The sequence below is a fragment of the Molossus molossus genome, unplaced genomic scaffold, assembly GCF_014108415.1.
Source record: "Molossus molossus isolate mMolMol1 unplaced genomic scaffold, mMolMol1.p scaffold_m16_p_1, whole genome shotgun sequence".
NCBI classification, from domain to species: Eukaryota; Metazoa; Chordata; class Mammalia; order Chiroptera; family Molossidae; genus Molossus; species Molossus molossus.
Genome location: NW_023425344.1, coordinates 151,472,745 through 151,478,744, shown reverse-complemented (window position 1 = coordinate 151,478,744; position 6,000 = coordinate 151,472,745).

Below are 6,000 nucleotides of genomic sequence, written 5' to 3'. Positions count from 1 at the left end.
AAGACTTCCAGTACAATGTTAAATAAGAGTGGCGAAAGTGGACATCCCTGTCTTGTTCCTGTTCTTAATGGAAATGTTTTTTGTTTCTGTCCATTGAGTATGATGTTGGCTGTAGGTCTTTCATATATGGCCTTTATTATGTTGAGATATGTTCCCTCTATTCCTACATTGCTGAGCGTTTTTATCAGAAATGGATGCTGGATTTTGTCGAATGCTTTTTCAGCATGTATTGATATGATCATGTGGTTTTTATTCTTCATTTTGTTTATGTGGTGTATCACGTTTATTGATTTGCGAATATTGTACCAGCCTTGCATCCCTGGAATGAATCCCACTTGGTCATGGTGAATAATTTTTTTGATGTATTTCTGGATCCGATTTGCTAGTATTTTGTTCAGGATTTTGGCGTCTATGTTCATCAGGGATATTGGCCTGTAGTTTTCTTTCTTCGTAGTGTCTTTTTCTGGTTTTGGAATTAGAATTATGCTGGCCTCATAGAACGTGTTTGGAAGTCTTCCTTCTTCTTGAATTTTTTGAAATAGTTTGAGGAGAATGGGTGTTAGTTCTTTTTTGAATGTTCGGTAAAACTCCCCTGTGAAACCATCTGGGCCTGGGCTTTTGTTTGCTGGGAGAGTCTTGATTACCTCTTCAATTTCCTTAGTTGTTATTGGTCTGTTCAAGTTTTCTATCTCTTCCGGGAATAGTTTTGGGAGACTGTGTGTTTCTAGAAATTTGTCCATTTCGCTGAGATTGTCGAATTTGTTGCCATATAGTTGTTCATAGTAGTTGTTAACGATCTTTTGTATTTCCGTGGTGTTGGTTGTTACTTCTCCTCTTTCATTTCTGATTTTGTGTATTTGGGTTCTCTCTCTTTGTTTCTTGGTGAGTCTAGCTAAGGGTCCATCTATCTTGTTTATCTTTTCGAAAAACCAGCTCTTTGTTTCATTGATCCTTTGAATTGTTTTTTTGGTCTCTATGTCATTTATTTCTGCTCTGATCTTTACTATTTCCTTCCTTCTACTTGCTCTGGGGTTTTCTTTTTGTTTGCTTTCTAATTCTTTAAGTTGTGAGGTTAGACAGTCAATTAGAAATTTTTCTTGTTTTTTGAGGTAGGCCTGTAGTGCTATGAACTTCCCTCTCAGAACTGCTTTCGCTGCATCCCATAGATTTTGTGTTGTTGTGTGTTCATTTTCATTGGTTTCCAGGAAGTTTTTAATTTCTTCCTTGATCTCCTCGGTGACCCATTCATTGTTTAATAACATGCTATTTAGCCTCCATGTGTTGAAATGTCTTTGCATGTTCTTTGTGCAATTGATTTCTAGTTTCATGCCATTGTGATCTGAGAAGATGCTTGATATGATTTCAATCTTCTTGAACTTGTAGAGATTTAGTTTGTGTCCTATCATGTGGTCTATCTTTGAGAATGTCCCATGTGCACTTGAGAAGAATGTGTATTCTGTAGTTTTGGGGTGTAATTCTCTGTAGATATCTATTAAATCCATTTGGTCTAGTGCTTCATTTAGAGTCTCTGTTTCCTCGCTAATTTTTTGCCTAGAGGATCTATCCAGTGCTGTCAAGGGGGTGTTGAAGTCCCCTGCTATGATTGTATTGTTGTCGATTTCTCCTTGGAAGTCCTCCAGAAGATTTTTAATATATTTTGGTGCTCCTATATTGGGTGCATATATGTTTATCAAGGTTATATCTTCCTGTTGGATAGATCCTTTCAATATTATGTAGTGGCCGTCTTTGTCTCTAGTTATGGTCTTCATTTTGAAATCTATTTTATCAGATATGAGAATTGCTACCCCAGCTTTTTTTTGCTTTCCATTTGCTTGGAAAATTTTTTTCCATCCCTTCACTTTCAACCTATGTGAGTCTTTTGTTGAGAGGTGGGTCTCTTGTAAACAACATATAGATGAGTCATGCTTTCTTATCCAATCAGCTACTCTGTGTCTCTTTATGGGAGCATTCAATCCATTTACGTTTAAGGTGATTATTGATATGTACTTATTTATTGCCATTTTTGTTTAGTGTGGTTCTATTTTTCTTCCCATTTCTACTGCTATTTACAGCAGTCCTTTTAGCATTTCTTGCAGTGCTGGTTTGGTGCTAATGTATTCCCTTAGCTTTTTTTTGTCTGGGAAGCTCTTTATTTGATCTTCTATTTTGAATGATAGCCTTGCTGGGTAGAGTAGTCTTGGATTCAGATTCTTGTTTTTCATGACTTTGATTACTTCATGCCATTCTCTTCTGGCCTGTAGTGTTTCTTGTGAGAAGTCAGCTGAAAGCCTTATGGGGTTCCCTTTGTAGGTAACCTGTTGCTTATCTCTTGCTGCTTTTAGGATTCTCTCTTTGTCTTTAATTTGTGGCATTTTAATTACTATGTGTCTTGGTGTGGGCCTGTTTGGGTTCTTCTTACTTGGGACTCTCTGTGCTTCTTGAACTTGAATGCCTTCTTCCTTCACCAAATTAGGGAAGTTTTCTCTCACTATTTTTTTGAATATATTCTCTATCCCTTGCTCCTTTTCTTCTTCTTCGGGGACTCCCATGATGCGAATATTATTACGTTTCCAGTTGTCCCATAGTTCTCTTAAGCTGTCTTCCTGTTTTTTAATAGTTTTTTCCTTTTGTTTTTCTGATTGGTTGATTTTTTCTACCCTGTCTTCTAATTCACTGATCCGGTCCTCAGCTTCCCCTACTCTGCTTTTTAAACCTTCCAATGTGTTTTTCATTTCGGATATGTCATTTTTTATCTCTTCTTGTTGGTTTTTAATTTCCATTTGGCTTATTTTCAGTGTCTCTATGTCCTTACTCATGCTGTTCAGCTTCCTCAAGATCATGGCTCTGAATTCTAGCTCTGTTAACATGCCTAATTGCTCCACATTGATCTCATCTTCGGTGGAGGTGTCTTGCTCTTTCATTTGGCTTCTGTTTCTGTGTTTCACCATTTTAGCTATCACTGTGGGCTTTGGAGCCTGTCAAGTTCTCCCTGTGGGTGTTGGTGTTCTGCTGTTTGTGGCTCCCTCTCCTGTGTTTAGATGAGCGAGGGAGGACCCGCGTTGAACACCACTATCAAGTCTTACTTTCCTGGTTAAAGTTGCCAGCCCAGGAAATGTACTGTTATCCTCTAGCTTTTTGCCTGGAGGCTAGCAGTCTAGGTTAATTGATGAGTTTTGGGTTGTCAGTTGATTGAAAAACTCCCTCTGGTGCTCAGCCAAGGGGCTTTCACGAGGGTGGGGCAGATGCTGGTCGTTAGTGAGCCTCAATTAACACTTCAATGGCCCACAGGGTGGGGTTGGATCTCCGAGGGAGGGGCTGCTGCCTCTCCCCAGAGCTCTGGGAAGGAGCAATGTGGCTACCGTCCTGAGTGGCTGCACTCAGCCAAAGCTCTGAGCGCCCTCCAAACCCCAAGTGTCCCGACACAGTTCCAGTCCAGTCTGCCCTCCCTCCGCTGGAGCCCAAGGTGAGTGGCTGTGGCTGTTTCAGCCTGTGTCCTGGCTGCGCTGTGGGGCCGCCTGGGAGTGTAACCCGCGGGCGCCGCTTACAGCTAAGGCTGCTGCGGAGCTGCCGACCGTGGGCTCCCAGCCCCGTCTCGCGCCTTCGCAAGCCTACCGGGATGGAGTCAGTGTCCCTCGTTGTATGGTCCTCGCAAGCTGCTTTTCTGTTGGTTTTTCCCGTCGATTTGTCTGTGTTATAGTTGTAATTCCAGTTTGGTTCTGGGAGACGGTCTGTGTAGCTCCGTTCACTCCGCCGCCATTTTTCCTTTCTCTGAAATTAAATTGTTGACCTTTATTTGTAATGGCTCCATAAAATTAATTTTACCATCTCTAACAAGAATTTATTATTTTGAGAGAAACAACATATAGACAATAAAGTACTCCTATATATCTATATTGGTCATTTTATTTTATATGTTGGTTCATTAAACTTTTTATTCCCATTGGATATTTGGGTTTTTTACAGATGAAAATTCTTTATTAACACAATTTAGTGGAAAGCAATTTTTAAGCAATTATGTTACAATGATCTTAGTTACTTCACAACATGCCTTAAGTCAAAATATATTAACAAATTAATCAAATCACCATATTTCTGAATATAGTCATAATGTAAGAATTATGTGTATTCAAAACTAAAACTATCTGATTTGAGGAACAGGGAGGTGACAGCAGCGATAAAAAAATCATAAAAATGTCACCACCCAAAAACAATTTCCCTTTAAGTAATAAACCTCTTTTTCCTGCTTATGGTACAAAAACTGTATTTTGGTTATTTTGAAAAGCTTGAGGAGCAGTTCCTAGCAAGTCCTTGTCCCTAGAGTGACTGACTGATCAGGTGTAATGTCCTCATCCCTTCATTTCTATTTTATCAAAGCAAAAAAGGCACACAAAAATCCCAGGAGAGCAGCTCCAGTCATGAAAGCCAGCCCAGTTGTATAGCTGAGAGGAATCACATAGGGGCTTGTGCAACATAGTTCATACAATAATGTGTTTGCACTGTCCACAGATGACTTATTTTTATTAGGCTGCCGTTGTGTCATTGTTTCTGGTTGCTCTAAATAACATTAGAATGAGCTGAGTCACTGATACTGCTTGAGAGAAAGCAGAACACCATCGCAAGTAAAGCCCCAACTGTGTTTCATCTTTCAGGCTTATTTGGTTACTGTTTCCTAATTCCTAATTTGGGTTTTAATGATTCATTGTCAATGAAAGTTTTCAATTTTCAAAAACAAATCACTTATTTCTCCATGTTTAGAAGCTAGAAATTACCCAATATTCAAATATTAAAATAACAAGGAATTATCGTACTTAGAAGGGTTGACCATATAATACCTTAACTGTATTTCTCAAACAGGAAGGCCATGATCTTTTGCCCTTTTAGGTTAAATTTAGGGCATTTTAGTGAGGTCAAGGTTTAGTTTCCCCTCTACAAAATTGTCAAATGATTTTGAAAAATAAATTTAAGCTGTCTGTGCTTCAGTTTTCTCATTCCATATGCTGTGAGCTATTGCTGTTTTTCATTCTAGACTTACAATCCAATGGTATGTGAATGAAATTACTAAAAGGACTTAAACTTTTCTCAAATAAGGGTTTATCAGCCATCATATCTTCTACCAATAGGTTCCTTCATAAACAGCACAAACAGCACTGGTGTTCATGCAACAAATACTGAGTTTTGCATCCATCTTTGCTTTTCATTAAACAGAGTGAATAAAATACAGCTATATATTTAAAAATCTTGAAATAGTAATTAAATGTCACTGATTGGAAGGAAAATTTAAAAACGTGAATAGATAATATGTAGTACAGAGTAATTAATATTCTAAGCCACTTTTTCCAATGGAAATAAAAATAAAATTTCATATCTTTGGAAAAATAGAGATTTAACAAATCCAAGCTCTTTAGTATTAGTCTTTCCAAGGAGCATGACTAGTTCATTGGGGTGCAAAAGGTTGATTATTGCTTTTTGAATGCCAGCAGGTGTTTTGATTTATTTTGAGAGTGTTTACATCTTCAGTTTTTATATTTGCTTCTTTTGTGGTTTATAATTTATAAGGAATCAAGACTGCTGCAAGTAATTTTTAAGTTTCTATTAATGTATGCATGTGTTAAGTAGATATTTTAGTGTCAAATGTGAAGGGTCTAGGATTTCATCTGGCTCTACAATTATCGGGCTCTAAATTATCTTACAACAGTAAGAGTCGCTAACATATGATCCTTTTCAATGTTTCTTAGGCCTTAGTTCCCACAAGGTCATCCATCGAGGGCTGCAGTACAAGATCACATGCAGTGGGTTGTGTCAGAGGAGAGGAACTCTGAACTTAGAGAAACGCAATCTCTTATAAAGGGCTACAAACAAACCTACTTGATGATTTGCCTAGAAAGAGGCATGACATCTGTTATACTACTCAGGAAATAAATCTACTCTCCGTCCTGAAGGGGGCCATTTCTTAGTATCTTCAAGGCCATTTCTTTATTAACATTTCTAGAAATATAGTCT